Below are 17,201 nucleotides of genomic sequence, written 5' to 3' on the forward strand. Positions count from 1 at the left end.
AAAAAGTGCTCTTGGCAGCTAGAGAGTGCCGCGTTGACCACTGCGCATGAAGAAATAACCACCTGCAACGTTTGGTTTAGGTTTTGGGTGCATTTTTAATTTTATTGCTTAAATCGCATTTTCTGGACGAGCTGAGCACGTTTTCTGAAATGTGCTCCTCCCGTCACTCTGGTTGGGTGTGCATAGTAAAAAGTGCTCTTGGCAGCTAGAGAGTGCCGCGTTGACCACTGCGCATGAAGAAATGACCATCTGCAACGTTTGGTTTAGGTTTTGGGTGCATTTTTAATTTTATTGCTTAAATCTCATTTTCTCGACGAGCTGAGCACGTTTTCTGAAATGTGCTCCTCCCGTCACTCTGGTTGGGTGCGCATAGTAAAAAGTGCTCTTGGCAGCTAGAGAGTGCCGCGTTGACCACTGCGCATGAAGAAATAACCACCTGCAACGTTTGGTTTAGGTTTTGGGTGCATTTTTTAATTTTATTGCTTAAATCGCATTTTCTCGACGAGCTGAGCACGTTTTCTGAAATGTGCTCCTCCCGTCACTCTGGTTGGGTGCGCATAGTAAAAAGTGCTCTTGGCAGCTAGAGAGTGCCGCGTTGACCACTGCGCATGAAGAAATGACCATCTGCAACGTTTGGTTTAGGTTTTAAGTGCATTTTTTATTTTATTGCTTAAATCGCATTTTCTCGACGAGCTGAGCACGTTTTCTGAAATGTGCTCCTCCCGTCACTCTGGTTGGGTGCGCATAGTAAAAAGTGCTCTTGGCAGCTAGAGAGTGCCGCGTTGACTGCTGCGCACGAAGAAATAACCACCTGCAACGTTTGGTTTAGGTTTTGGGTGCATTTTTAATTTTATTGCTTAAATCGCATTTTCTCGACGAGATGAGCACGCTTTCTGAAGTGTGCTCCTCCCGTCACTCTGGTTGGGTGCGCATAGTAAAAAGTGCTCTTGGCAGCTAGAGAGTGCCGCGTTGACCACTGCAGAGAGAAGAATAAGGCGGCAGGCTTTGATGTCTATTCATATGCAAATGAGTTAGGAAGTCATAAAATTTTATGACCTATTGATGTTAAGATTTATGGCTTTTTTTTTATTGGGGGTCATAAATCACCCTTGGGGGCATCAAGATGGCGCCAGTCATGACGGCGCCATCTTTGACTGTCGCCATTTTGGTTTGCTGGCGCCATTTTTAAGATGTGGATATGTATGGGCATGTATTTTTATGAATCAAGACAGGTGCAGCACCTGAACTAGCTTTGCTAACAGCCCTCTGAGCTACCTTTGCTTCCGGCCCGTACGTGTGAGCTTGAAGAGAGCCTTTCTGTTGAGAAGAGGAAGAGGAGGAGGGGGTTAGAGAGGCGTCATTAGAGGTGGCAAAGTCATTAGAGGTGGCAAAGTTGGCTTCAAGAGAGTCGCATATAATTTGAGAAACAATAGCTCAGCCAAAGTTATCTGAAAGCGGGAGACGCATGTAATTTGGTAAACATTGCTTTAGAGGATCAAGGGGGTTTTGGAGGATCAAGGGGGGTTTTGTTGAGAAAATCACACGGCTACAAGTCGCAAGGTGTTGGTGCATAATTTGACAAACAATACTGGGTCCGACGATATGAGAAAGACCTCTTTGATGCGTCATCAGCAAGCGGCCAAAGTTATCCGATTTCGTGCGACACGTGAGCTCATAGGCGTGGTCTTATCCCCGCCGAATTTAAAGTTTGGTGTGGACGAGCATCATTTTGGAGAAGACAAGACAAGACAACCCATCGCTCGGACCAACGGGGTCGAAGCGCGTCAAAAAGCTGTTTTCGAGAATGGTTAAAGGTAAGTCATTTTACTACATTTCTCACAATAATAATAACAGATAATAATAATGATAAATAATAATAATAGGTTATTTTATAAAACAAGATGTATTGTTTACAGACAACATCGTTTTTGCCGATGTCCACGCATCTTTTGACGACGATTTTAGCGACGTTTACCTAACACAATCAGACTACGGTGAGTCAATCGCGCATCTAAGATAGTTCATATAGAGGGTATTAGTTGCTGATTTTATTTTTTGTATGCGTCAGATCTCCTGGCCGCTGCCACTAGAAAAAACAATCGGCCGACACAAACTGCCTCCGACCGCCATATTGGAGCAGTCGAAACGTCCGACCGCCATATTGGAGCAGTCGAAACGTCAGCGCCAGCGCGACCGGCGGCATCAGAGTCACGTGCTACTGTTGAAACCAATCCAATCTCAACTCGCACCGTTCAGCCGGAATCAGCGACGGACTCAGAACTAGTTGAAGCTCTGTCTACTTACGAGGGCTTGAAGCATCATCAAGAGTCGACAAACAAAGTTAGAAGCATTTCCTTCTATGTTATCATTCGACTTGCTATTTATAGCCACTTCCAGGTGAGCGTCGTGACACGAGAGACAGGAAGAGGCGGGGGAGGAGGAGAGGGCACCCCTTCTACAACACGCACCACTCAACCAGCAGTCTCTAAAGTGTCGTGGTAACTGTGTCTACAAAAGACGGTTACAAGAGTGTTTTAAGATTATACGTGCTCTTACAGATTTAGCCGAATCAAAATAGGTTTGTGTTGTTTCTGTTGTGTTTTGTAAAAGAAAATATAATGGATCATCCAAACCTTACGTCAACGGAGTCAGATTTCTTAGCAAACATTTCTGAAATAGATTTACCGTCATTTAGCGGGCCAAGCCAAAGAAGTGACACACCAGAGCTAGATTTATCAAACGTTAACAATACGTCTACGAGTCAAATAACAGATTTGCTCAACAATGTGACCGCGGCTTTGTCAGAGGGGGAGAGACCAGACAGTCCTGCTATTCTCACTCATTTACAGGCTGTCATAGATGAATTGAACAATCAGAGTATGAATGAAGGTCGACAGAGTCCGACACAAATCCCGTCACAATTGCTAAACATGATAGCGGAATTAAACAACCAAGCTAATGGCAACAACGGGCGTATCAGTCCTGACATTCCTGTGCAGTTGCTAAACATGATCCAAAATCTAAATACACAGCCTCTGGTTGACCCGTTGACCGCTAACACTGTCGATTCATCATCGTTTGCTGTTGACGATGTTCAGCCGATATTTCAGCCTAACAACTGCTCTGTTATAATTGATCACGAAATAGACGTTATTGACAACAACAACACACCAGCATTTCAACACACGCCCCAGCAATCTAACAACGGTTCTGTATTAGCTGACCAACACGGCGGTTCTATTGTAATCAATAGGCCACATTTCAATAATGTAGAGGTAAGGCGACGGTTAAATATACCATCGCAACAGAACATTAATGATTTTGCAACCTTCTATCTCCAGATTGAAGATAAAATAGATGATGTCGTGCAAGAGGTAGCTAGCAGGGCACAAACAGGTGATGTAATTCAGATAGAGCTTGCGGCTGGTAACGATAGAGCTCACATCTACCAGCAAACTAGTGATATAAACTCTATCAGAGATAATGTATCAAACTTGCTTGAACGTTTAGCCCAATCAAACACAGAGCTTCTGGCTGATGAGGGCTTAGAGCTCATTGTACAAATAGTCACACCATTGCGTGGTGGTGGTGGAATGCGTCGAAGGCTGTTGAACACTACCAACAGAGAGATTTTGAGGTTGAAAAAACGACACCTACACATACCTCGTAATACAGACAATAAATTGTGTTTCGCTCTCTCACTAACCTATCTGCTAAATGACACACTCACGACAAAACAGGCCACAAGACAAGCGCGACTCTTACATGAGAGTGTAGGATTGGATTGTCAAACACCTGTGAGTCTGGGCGATGTCCATAAATTTGAGAAAGTCCTCAAACGGAAAATAACTGTAATGTATCGAAAAGAGGACTGCCGCCCCATGACCTTTTTCGACACGCGTTACCCCAAAACAGATAACGACACTTTATTTGTCTTAAATCTTGAGGGCCATTTTTACGGCGTGAAAGCGATTGAGGCCTTTGTCGGCCACGCATTTTTTTGCAGGCATTGTTACAAAGGGCATGAGAATTGGCAACAGCACCATTGTGAAGGACACTGTGGCGTTTGTCTTGATCCAGGCTGTAAACAGCGACGGTTTAAACATGTCATCTGCCCCGACTGTAACAAATCTTGTCGTAATGAGGAATGCTTTACCAAACATAAAGAGTCTCGATCAATGAATCGTGTCAGCAACTGCACTTCATACAAAAAATGCTTGGAGTGCGGTCTTCAATATTATGTGAGAGCTGATGGTACCGGTGCTAAACATCGTTGCCCCGTTAAAAAATGCACAGTGTGTGATGAGATCATAAATCAAGATGACGCATTGTTGAACCCTCACATGTGCTACATTCAGCCCATCAAACCACAACCACCGTGCAAAAATGTAGTCTACTACGATTTCGAAACTTATGTAGATTCAGACGGTTTACACAAACCTTTTCTCATCTGTTGCGAATCAAATAATGGACTGGCGAAGCATTGGTATGGCACAGATTGTGTTGATGAATTTCTCAGATTTTTCCGAAGGCCACGGTTTAAACAAACTACGTTTGTTGCACATAATGCGAGAGGTTTTGATTCATACATACTGATAAGGAGAATGCTTGAATTAGGTCTCAAACTCGACATTCTGATGCAAGGGAGTAAAGTTCTATCATTTGTCGATTTAGACACAAAATCTCGATTCATAGACTCTCTCTCATTCTTGACGATGCCTCTAAGCGCAATGCCTAAGGCCCTGGGGTTTGAAGACAAATCAAAAGGTTACTTCCCACACAAATTCAGCTCTTTAGAGCATCTAAACTACGTAGGGTCTCACCCTGACCCCACGTACTACGGCACCGAGCGAATGTCACCCTCCCAACGATCAAAGTTTGACGAGTGGTATGCCAAAGAAGCTAGCAATGTGTTTGATTTTGCTAAACAGGCAATAGCCTACTGCAAGAATGATGTTGATCTGTTAATGCAAGGGTGTGAAAAATTCAGGAGTGAGTTTTTTGAGGCCACCGGAACAGATCCATTCAATGCGGTAACAATTGCGTCGGCGTGCATGAAAGTTTTTCGAGCTAATTTTCTGACTCATCAAACACTAGCCATTACACCATCAGACAACTATATGCGTCAGTACAAAGCTTTCTCGCACGATTCTATTCAGTACATGCAATGGATCATGCACAGCCAAAATATCCAAATTAGACATGCGTTGAACGGTGGTGAAGTTAGGATAGACAACTACTTTGTAGATGGTTATTGTGAAATCGGGGGCGTAAAAATAGTGTTTGAGTATTTTGGTTGTTATCACCACGGCTGCGCAGAATGCTTCGACCTCTCTAAAATATGCCCGACAACCAAACGCCCTTTTCAGGAGAGGTTTGATAAAACACAAAAGAAAATTCAGGATCTACAGCTTAGACAGGATGTGTACCTTGTAATTATGTGGGAGCATGAATGGTTGCAAATGAAAAAGATGGACATAGAGGTGAAGGAATTCCTTAAAAAAAACAAATTTCCTACACCGCTCAAACCGAGGCAGGCTCTTTTTGGGGGCCGAACAAACGCATTCGTTTTAAAATACACGGCAGAGCCAGACGAGCGTGTGTTGTATGTTGATGTGACATCATTATATCCTTTCATCAACAGTACAGCCACATACCCAATCGATCATCCAACGATTATCCACGATGATTTTAAAGACCCTAGGTCGTATTTTGGTTTCATCAGCGCCACAGTCAACCCACCCCGTGGTTTATATTTTCCCGTTCTACCGTTCAAAACAGCTAAAGGTAAACTCGTCTTCACACTGTGCCGCACATGCGCCGAGTGTAACAACCAGCAGACGGCTTGTACACATAGTGATGAGCAAAGATCGTTAACAGGTGTTTGGACAACCCCTGAATTTGTTAAGGCACTCGATCTCGGGTACACGGTTGCGGAAATTACAGAAGTGTGGCATTACACAAGAACGAGCGACACAATTTTCCGTGATTACATGCGAACATTTCTAAAAGGTAAACAAGAATCTTCAGGTTACCCGCCTCACGTGGTCAACCAGGCTGACAGAGAAAGATACATAGAAGGGTATGCCATTCATCAGGGTATCCAACTCGATCCTTCCAAAATTGCTGTAAACCCTGGCAAAAGGCAAGTGTCAAAACTCTGTCTTAACAATCTGTGGGGAAAACTCGCGCAACGTGACAACATGACAAACACAAAAATTGTGACAAAATCAGAGGATTTTTTTGAACTTTTGTTTTCAGGTCTGTACAATGTGAAATTCTTCCATTTTATCAATGAGAAGCTCTCAATTGTGCAGTATTGTATCAACATAAACAACGAGATCCCCGCCTCAAAAACATCAAACGTGGCTGCAGCGTGTTTCACAACAGCCTATGCACGCCTAAAAATGTACAGCTATTTAGAAATTTTACAGAAGCGTGTCCTTTACACAGATACAGACAGCCTCGTGTACACTGTGAAGCCAGGTGAAAGTGTTCTCGCGCTAGGTGATTATCTGGGTGATTTGACAGATGAGCTTTCGAACGACAGCATTTTAGAATTTGTCTCAGCCGGCCCCAAAACATACGCTTATAAAACACGAGGGTCATCTCAGACGGTCATGAAGGTAAAGGGTATCACACAAAATCACGAAAGCGGTCAGAGCATCAATCTCGACAGCATGCTCAGTTTGGTTCAAGGCTACATCGATACAGCAGGTGCGACCTCAGATGTGCTTTACGCGCCCCAGCATAATATCGTTCGCGATAAGAGAGGGTTTCATCTCAGAAACGTGTCATTTTCCAAGCGGCTTCGTGTGGTGTATGATAAAAGAAGGCTGCTAGAGCGAGGCACCACTGAACCGTTTGGCTACTGATATTTCTATCTATCCATACGTGTGTCTGTGTGTGGAAATGGCTTTTAATCAGATTGAATTCGACCCCAGATTAGAACTCCCTTTTTCATCTCTAGTAGCAGGGCCTTCGGGTTGTGGCAAGACTTTCTTTGTAAAAAATGTATTGCAAAATCCTGAACATGTTCTGAGAAAAAAACCTGATAATATTGTCTGGGTTTATACTTCATACCAGCCAATGTACGATGAGCTCAAAAACCTGAATAAAGACATTGTTTTTATCAAGGGGCTGCCTGAATCTTTTGACGACGAGAAGCTGTTCCCGCCACAGCAGCACCATCTGTTGATTCTGGATGACGTCATCTTCCAAGCTTCGGATAACCCTGAAGTGGTTCGAATATTCACCCAATATAGACATCATAAAAATTTAAGCGTTATAATGCTAACGCAGAATGTATTCCATCAGGGGAAATTTAGCCGGACTATTAGTTTGAACAGTAATTATTTGATTTTGTTCAAAAACCCCCGCGATAAACTGCAGGTGAGTGTCCTGGCGAATCAAATTTCTCCCAGCAACCGGAAGTTTTTCCTGGAATGCTTTGAAGATGCTACAAGAGAGCCGCATGGGTATTTACTGGTAGATTTGACACCTTCATGCCCAGAACAATATAGACTACGTACAGGTGTACTACATAACCAGTGGCCTGTCGTTTATATACCCAAACAATAAAGCGATGACGAAGCTTTTAAAAACAAACGCACCGTTACTCAAATCTCTGTTTACATCCAAGCCGGCCAAACGTAAGCATTTGCTACTCAGAGGCCCCAGTAGTTTGGTGAAAGCATTATGTGAGATTGCTCTAAATCTTCTTAAAGGACATGTACCCTTAAAATCAAAACTTTACAAGAGACTTAAAAAGCAAAAGAAAAATATCCGCTTTTTGGCTGATAAGAAAAATACTTTGAAGAAGAAAAGAGCTGTGTTAGTTCAGAAAGGTGGTTTTATTTTACCGTTACTGGCCGCTTTCGCACCTGTTCTCGGGAGTGTCATTAGTGGCTTTATGAACAAAGCATAAAATGAGTTTGAAAACGGCTCAGAAAATGTTCCTGATTTCGCCTTATCAGCTCGAGAGGCTGAATCGACCAGCGCCGACCATCCGTGATACAGCAGAGCATTCTTTGGATGAAGAGATGAAACAGGTTTTGGATAATAAAAATTTAAATCAATATGAAAAGATCAAAATTTATCAGACCTTAATGCAGCGTTACTTGGGGTTGGTCAAACAAAAAGACTCCGAGCAAATTCCTATTACGATTCGCCACGAAGACAATGAGAGGGGTGAAATAAAGGCCGCTGATGAGAGCGCAACTGATGATATTCTGGACGCCATAGGTCCACGTTTCCGACGCAATGCCAACTATGTGCTGAAAAGACTATCGGCAGAAGATGTAAGCTGGACGCCGTTAAGTGAATTTGTTTTTAGAGGAAAAACTATCAAAGGCTCCCATATGAGCGATCTGTTGAGACATTTGTGTACGAGTGGGAAAAAAATCAACGAGAAGCCGGTAGGATGGAGTGAATTTCTCCGAACGCTAGCACGGTTAAACTTGCCGGAAACAAGCATCTCCAACCCCTTGGCTCGCGCAGATTTTAAACGTTTAAAATACGCTACAGGTGAAGATGGGGATGTTTCTTATGTAGAAGATGTAAACATGATGAATAAAAAAAAAAGAAAGAGGACATCACCGGTAGTAAAATGGGTTAGTTATTAGATGACACTATTGTTGTTAGTGGAAAAAACAACGCATGACTCTGTAACTCTCTTTAACAATGTTTATTGAATAAAAGAGATTTTATAAAACATTAACATGGTTTCAGACAATGACATTTTTTAAATTTATGCAACGAACATGATGTTTGCCCGCCGCACATCCGGACTGGTCTTCGACATTTTTTGACAAACTCTCTAACCATCGCGTCGTTATGGAGAGGGTCGGAATTGTAATGAGTCAGCACTTCACGATAAGTGTGCCCCCATCCGCGTTGGGTTAAATAATACACACAGTGTTGACCGCAGGTGTCTGTGAGCTCGTGCTGCAACTGCCCGTTCTGATAGTCGATCCGTTTAGAATGCTTCTTCAAAAATCTGTATATACTGGCCGGGTAGTACGACCCATTCGGTGGTAGCCCAAAAGGATCAAAGAATGTGGCCGAGCCGTCCGATTCTAAAGTCAAAGCGAGCCAGTGCTCTCCGGGTAAATGTCTTGGATGCGTATTGACTATGTAATGTTTCGGAGGCGTGTCTCTGACGTCACCTAGCTCATCCGATGCGAAAACGCCTCCAAATAAGGTTCTCTGCATCCGGGTCATAATCATGTCCAATTCACGGCCGTTCATAGCGTTAATAATAGTCCATCAATACTTCCCTCTTAGCATTAATCTCTATAAGCGAATCATAAACCGCGTATACAATGAGGGTTGCTGTATGCGGTAATGGGGTTCTGAAGCGCAAATCGAGTCTCAGCACCCCGTTATTGATCGGCGTTAACGCGCCTGAGTCATCCACCTGACTTAAATTGAAAACAAAAAGTGAATAGCCCTGAGTAAAATCCTGTTGGTTTATACAGAGAGGTAAATCTTTTAGAAAACGCCCCGTTGCTGTGTATAAATTATGAAATTCACGTGTACATAGTCCAGCTTCGAAATTGGGCTGAAAAGGTTTGGCAGGTATTTGTCGACCTTCGTGGCTGAGAGCTAAATACTCTATGTTATAATGCAAAAAATTAAACGGGTTTAAATCTCTCCGTCCCATAAAACTGTTGTGGTTTACGAGAGCTAATACAATTTGCTTGGGGATGTGTCCGAGGAAGAGATTATCCTGCTGACAGATTCTCGAGTTTTGCGGGATACTGAAGGTTTTCATGTTTACGCGACTGACGGGATAGAGGGCATTACCTTTTTGTAATGCGGCGGCGTGACCTATAGCTACAGCCGGTGAGATTGATACTTTTTTCACAAACAGGGATGCTCCTAGTATTTTGAGACACGAATCACTGTCTGGAGCGCTCATGAGACAGAAATCATCAGAAGCTCTAGTTAACTTTAGACGCAGATCCACATTATTCAGTAGATGGCGTTCGGAAAAGAAAATATCTCCATGAAGCGGTCCCATAAGATGAAATTCACGTGAGCCTGCAATCTGTTGTGCGCGCCGCACAAAACCAGCGTTAGCCACGCCCTCTTCGAAAGAAATGGAGTCCATGCGCCCCCTAGAGTCTTTTGCGAACATTCCTGCTGTGAATTGTGACTCCAAAGAATCGTTTGAAAAGTTTAACAGCAGCTCGATGATGGATCTGTAGGCGTGCGTGGCGCTAGATTGTGAGATTAACCGTCCACCCAACGAAATATCTAATTGACTAAAAATTGTGTTTATAGGAAAATTCACGATGCCGACTTGTTCTTGCGGTGGAATATTTGTCCCATCCCTACGCGTCACCTTTGCACGGAGATGTAGTAAAGTGTCGGATAAATCTAAATATTTTGAGCCGTCCCCGGGTATATAAAATTCTATTGGGCCTTGGTCCACGATTGCTGTTAACGGTTGGAATTCGACATATGAGCTATCTTCTATGGAGAGTTGCGTCAGGGGCGCACTAAACAGATCAAGACTGGATAAAATCGCCTCTTGACTTTTAAAATGTAGAAGGGCCATTTTTTAAGAGAAAATATCTGTCTTGCTTCTTCTCCGCTTTTTTCTGACAACTGGTCTGAGACGGGTGGAGGAGCGTCTTTTCCTTTTAACGCTTCTTTTTCTCCGCCCCCCAGGATGGATCGTCCCACGTGACAATACAGCAAGCCCGGAACCTTCTTGCTCGGGGCCCTGTTTCTGGTGGATTCTTTGAATGACGCGCCCCGCTACATCCGTTGCTATGTTTTTAGCGGCTGCTTGAAGATGCGGCTTCGCCAAGTTAAACCCGCTTTTAAACATAGGCATCACAAAACGAAATAATTTTGCAAAAATAGACCCAATCCCTCGTCCGTACTGCACAGGGCTTCCCGAAAAACCGGCTTGAAAAGAGCCCCCCACTTGTGTTTCATAATAATCAACAAAACGATACAAGTCGGGATGCATTGACGATGACGTCATTTTTTTTTTTTTTTTTTTTTTTTTTTTTTAATTTATTATTATTTAGATCTAAAATGCAGAGTGAGAATAACCTTCCCGTATTCGAAATCTATCGGGTTGTTCTGGTCCGTTCGTAGGTAAACCGAAATGGTTTCAATATGGCTTCTGCACACATCTAAATAGTAAACCGGATTAAAAGTTTTGTTTACAACTTCACCGTATCCGCCTTCCAGAGGCAGAGTTCGTAGCATGGGGGCGTACGCGTCACCAACTGTCTGATGATGTATGATGTCGGTGTAGATGAACATGAAATATGATCCGGCGCGTATATCGGCAGGATGTTGTGCGTTGACGCCTTCCGGTTTGAGTGACAACCAATTCTCTGGCGCCATTCCGATAATGTACGCCAGGGGGCTCTTGAACATAACTCTCAATCCTTCTTCGCCCGAAAACATGAACCTCTGTTTGTGCTGATCAAATCGGACGTCAATCTTTTTGTTACTCGCTTTAGTTAATAGAGTTTGAATGTCCAAAGCTAACGAGTCATAATTTTGATAAACACCTCCCCTTGTTTTGAGCAAATGTCGAATTTCTGATGAGTCGTCTTGGAACGTATCACCTCTAGGGGGCGGATTTTTAGGTTGTTTTAGGTAAAAGTTCCGTTTTTTCTCAGGAATGGTGGGTATTGTGTTGATGTAGGAAATCTCGCATAAACCGACCTCCCACGAGCCTTTTAAATCGATATGTTGAGCTAGTTCGGTTTTGAATTCTGTGAGCGTGTTTGAGCTAAAAAGATGAACACTGGCATTTGACGCTAATGTGATGTAGAATTCTCTCTGATGGTCACCCATCTTGTAATTTCCACAGAATGGCCGCTTTAGAGACCGTCAGATGGTTTTAATACTCTTTGTGGGTACCCAACTGTCGAATTTGGCTGGCCAGCCCACCCAGTGGACGAGGGACTCGCGTTTACCTGCCACAGTACGTGATTTAAGAATTTTCTGTATGCGAAAAATTTTATTTTTTTTAATTTTTACTTTTTGTAATTCCTCTTTGTAGAAGCTGCCTTGCACGGGCATACCATCCAAGTCCGATATTTTATAGACGGGAGGAACGCGGTGGAGACGCTGTCTTATTCTGAAAATTTCATCCGTGTAACTTTGTAAATAACCTTTTTCAAAATTCCCTTTTATTTTGGAAATTCGCACAGTGTCACCCGGTGCGAACCGGAACTTGCATCCCCGTTGAAAAGGATTTCTTGAGTAGAGGTTAGTGAAAACGATATTCTTATTCTCTTCGTTTACAGCGTTAGGTGTCATTTTTATACTGCTGTGAAAACTGTTGTTATAACTGACAATAAAATCCTGAATTACATCGACGTATCGTTGTGTGTTCTTAGCAGTGAAATACCTCCACATCCGCGTTTTTAACGTTTTGTTGAACCTTTCAATCGTTTGGGCTTTGGTGTCCGAGGCGGTGGAAAAATGTGTAATATTGTGCTTTCTCATTAATTTCTGGAAATGTTTGTTAAAAAACTCCACCCCTTTATCTGTTTGAAGGCGTAATGGTGAACCGCTAACTGTCAGGATATCTTCAAATGCTTTGGTGACCTGTGTACCAGTTTTCGCTTTCAAAACACGTACATATGCACGTTTCGAGAATATATCGATTGCGGTTAGTAAATATTTATATCCATCGTTGTAGCGTGCTAGTGATTGCATATCGCACAAATCTGCTTGGAATTGTCTCATAGGACCTCGAACAAAAACTTTATTTCTAGGAAAAGTTATTCTGGCTGGTTTGTGTAAAGTGTACGCATCCTGATCGGATAAAAAAGCTTTTACTTTTCTTATGTTAGTGTTTTTACAGCTATTAATCGCCTCCCTGTGCAGCCGTTTCTCGCCGCCAAAACTCGCTGGATTTTTAGCGCAATAGTAGAGTCTCTGAAGACACCTGTCGCCACCCATTGTTAGGTAAATTCTGATGGATATCAGATTGTGACGCTGTTAATAAAGCAAACAGGTCTGATATCTCGCGATTTTGAATAAACACAGAGAAACAGTCACTTTTACGGTCACAATAGTTTATTACAGAAAAAATCAAGCTACTTCTTAAAAAAAACATTACTAATAAACACAAACAAGTGTAAAACATGGTAAAAAAAAGTTTTTCTATAAATCCTAAGGTTTGACATAACGCATGAATGAAGATAACATAGATGGTGTTACTTTGGACCCTATTAGAGTTTTAAACTTCTTTAGCTGCTCCCCTGTTAAATCTAAAAGTACTGTTAGGAAAGTCATCAATTGATTCCACATTTTTTTTACAAAACCTCCCATTGTGTTTTTCCAAACGTTCTAAATAATAGAGTGACTTCGTTGCGATTCAGAAGAGTACCACCAGCTTCTTGTTTTATCGCACAGAGCCGTGTGAAGATCTTGCCTTCATGAGCTAGGTCATGTAGAATGGCAGAAACAGAATTGCGGATGTTTATAAGCGTTGCAGAGCTTTTAAAATAGAAAAACATTGTCGACAACGTGTGTAGCAAGTCAGCATTGCACAATTCACCCGTCACTGCTTCATAATTCGCATAGAAATAAAAGTTTCGATCCTCAACATATAGGCACGTATGATGCATTTGGCTAAGATCATCAAGAGCACATCCGTCACAGTTAGATTTAGCATGTTTCATTAAGGCATCATACAAAAGATGAACCAGCATCAGCTTCAGGCGTGTGTAGTCTTCAATCACCAACCATTTAAGAGGCTCTATTGTCATATTATACCCTGCGTCTTGTTGTGTGTTGATTCTCAAAGGTGCCGAGGTCATCGGAGTGTCAACGATCGTGTCGTCAGCCTCCGTGTCCATCTGTGTGTTGATTCTCGCAGGTGTCGAGGTCATCGGAGGAACGACCCCAAACTCAAGGACCATCGGAGTGCCAACGATCGTGTCGTCAGCCTCCGTGTCCATCTGTGTGTTGATTCTCGCAGGCGCCGGGGCCCTCGGAGGAACGGCCCCAAACTCAAGGGCCATCGTGTCGTCAACCTCCTCAAAATCAGCGGGCAGGTGCGATTCTGCCTCTCTGAGTAAGACTCTAATGTCGGTAGCAGACAAGCTTGGCAAATCCATACCATTTTCAGGATAGCGTGCGCAGGCGCCATCAAACAATTCAATGGCTCGTGACGTGGACCATGGTTCATGCTGCTCCTCCTGCTGCCGCTGCTGCTGCTGCTCCCCCGAGGTTTCAGGGGTTTCAAACACGTCGAAAGTTGATGACAAAGCTCCATAGAGAGAATCGGTTTGCAGATCGTCGAGTCGAATCGGGGAGGCGCATTCGTTCGGATCGGATGGCGGCAGCGGAAGAATCTCAAATCTCTCAGCCCATGTCTCAGGCCCCACTGGCGTCGGTCTTGGCGACGCTAGGAAAGCTGTGTTCCCATCGTCAGCATCTGACTCTGCATCCGAGTTGTCAGGGGTTGACCAGAACGTGATCCCCGTAGGTGTAGAACGTGGTAAAAGTCTTCTGGCAAGCATTTTTTGGGCCATCTTCTTGCTCTTGTGCGTGTGCGTGTGTGAAAGAGCCGATTGCAAGCCCGCTCTTATACAATTTAGATAGTTATGCTAATGACTATAACTCCACCTTCCTGTGACAGCAGGTGAGAAAAAGAGGGGGGTAGGAGGAGGAACAGAGTCTTGTGTGTTGAAGAGGGCCAGGGTTTAAACTTAATTTTTTAGTAAGGGTTAATCTAAAGCCAGTTTACGTTTCACTCCGACGACGTTTGTCCAGACACGGCTTGATAGAAAAAGCCTCGTAATACTCTCCCCATATGCTTGCATCGTTCCATACCATTCTGTCAACGGTATATTCAAAATTGTCTGGAAAAGCCCACATTCACTGCTGAATGCTTCAAGTTTTAAAAACAAAAAATCCATTACCTCCCCATCTTCTGACCCATCAACAGTTTGAGGAGAAACTTTCAGCCGGAAAAAACATCTCCCGCCGGCTGTGATTTTTGAAATCCAAGTTGCATTCAGCTCACCTTCTGACCCGTACTCATTGTGAAATTCAGTCAAAACCTCTGGCAGGAGTTGATTTAAAACACCCCAATCATTTGAGTTCAGAGTACCAAATGCGTGGGCCTGCACATAGTTGCTGTTGCTTGATCCAGAGCTCTCTTGGTTTCTCATAAAGAAAGACAACTCACCAGTCTCGTAAAAAAATTTAAATCCCCATTGAGTCTCTGGTGTTAGATGCCAGCTCCGCTCAAGTTTCTCTGTAGGCCTTTGTTGCATACGTCTCAGATACATCTGTTTCTTCCTAGGGGCATCTAGCAAACCATCAGGGCCTCTGCGGCAAAGATGAATACTGACCGGCGTTTCTGCTATCATGATTTGAGCTTCAGGTTTGCAGTTTAACATCACAGCTTTAGCTCTTTTTCTATGAACTATCAGCCCGATACTCTCGCGTAAATATACGAACAACAAGTCCAGCCCCTCTCTCAAACCACACCTCTGTGTATCACGTGTTTGTTTTTTTCATTTTTTAAATCAGGATATGTTTTAAACTTATACAGCCTTCATAAAAAAACAGAGGCCTTCGTCTGTCTCCCTCCAAAGTTAAACGGTTCCACCTGGACCCAGTAATGCCGGCTCCACTATTGTTTGTCAAATTACATTAGAGATAACTTGTGACTTGTAGCCGTGTGATTTTCTCAACAAAACCCCCCTTGATCCTCCAAAACCCCCTTGATCCTCTAAAGCAATGTTTACCAAATTACATGCGTCTCCCGCTTTCAGATAACTTTGGCTGAGCTATTGTTTCTCAAATTATATGCGACTCTCTTGAAGCCAACTTTGCCACCTCTAATGACTTTGCCACCTCTAATGACGCCTCTCTAACCCCCTCCTCCTCTTCCTCTTCTCAACAGAAAGGCTCTCTTCAAGCTCACACGTACGGGCCGGAAGCAAAGGTAGCTCAGAGGGCTGTTAGCAAAGCTAGCTCAGGTGCTGCACCTGTCTTGATTCATAAAAATACATGCCCATACATATCCACATCTTAAAAATGGCGCCAGCAAACCAAAATGGCGACAGTCAAAGATGGCGCCGTCATGACTGGCGCCATCTTGATGCCCCCAAGGGTGATTTATGACCCCCAATAAAAAAAAAACCATAAATCTTAACATCAATAGGTCATAAAATTTTATGACTTCCTAACTCATTTGCATATGAATAGACATCAAAGCCTGCCGCCTTATTCTTCTCTCTCACTGCGCATGAAGAAATAACCACCTGCAACGTTTGGTTTAGGTTTTGGGTGCATTTTTAATTTTATTGCTTAAATCGCATTTTCTGGACGAGCTGAACACGTTTTCTGAAATGTGCTCCTCCCGTCACTCTGGTTGGGTGTGCATAGTAAAAAGTGCTCTTGGCAGCTAGAGAGTGCCGCGTTGACCACTGCGCATGAAGAAATGACCATCTGCAACGTTTGGTTTAGGTTTTGGGTGCAGTTTTAATTTTATTGCTTAAATCGCATTTTGTCGACGAGCTGAGCACGTTTTCTGGAATGTGCTCCTCCCGTCACTCTGGTTGGGTGTGCATAGTAAAAAGTGCTCTTGGCAGCTAGAGAGTGCCGCGTTGACCACTGCGCATAAAGAAATAACCACCTGCAACGTTTGGTTTAGGTTTTAGGTGCATTTTTAATTTTATTACTTAAATCGCATTTTCTCGACGAGCTGAGCACGTTTTCTGAAATGTGCTCCTCCCGTCACTCTGGTTGGGTGCGCATAGTAAAAAGTGCTCTTGGCAGCTAGAGAGTGCCGCGTTGACCACTGCGCATGAAGAAATGACCATCTGCAACGTTTGGTTTAGGTTTTAGGTGCATTTTTTATTTTATTGCTTAAATAGCATTTTCTGGACGAGCTGAGCACGTTTTCTGAAATGTGCTCCTCCCGTCACTCTGGTTGGGTGCGCATAGTAAAAAGTGCTCTTTGCAGCTAGAGAGTGCCGCGTTGACCACTGCGCATGAAGAAATAACCATCTGCAACGTTTGGTTTAGGTTTTGGGTGCATTTTTAATTTTATTGCTTAAATCTCATTTTCTCGACGAGCTGAGCACGTTTTCTCAAATGTGCTCCTCCCGTCACTCTGGTTGGGTGCGCATAGTAAAAAGTGCTCTTGGCAGCTAGAGAGTGCCGCGTTGACCACTGCGCATGAAGAAATAACC

The 17,201-nt window shown here is 43.3% G+C and overlaps 1 long non-coding RNA gene across 1 annotated transcript; it reads left to right on the top strand.

Moving 5' to 3' along the window:
- The first annotated feature begins 991 nt into the window (after positions 1 to 991).
- LOC125970745 (uncharacterized) lies at positions 992 to 7,136 on the top strand. Its single transcript, XR_011086994.1, has 4 exons — positions 992 to 1,814; positions 1,917 to 1,994; positions 2,069 to 2,340; positions 2,388 to 7,136. It is a non-coding gene; the product is annotated as an uncharacterized lncRNA (long non-coding RNA).
- Positions 7,137 to 17,201: the final 10,065 nt, after the last annotated feature.

Source organism: Syngnathus scovelli, chromosome 6 (assembly GCF_024217435.2).
Source record: "Syngnathus scovelli strain Florida chromosome 6, RoL_Ssco_1.2, whole genome shotgun sequence".
Classification (NCBI taxonomy): Eukaryota; Metazoa; Chordata; class Actinopteri; order Syngnathiformes; family Syngnathidae; genus Syngnathus; species Syngnathus scovelli.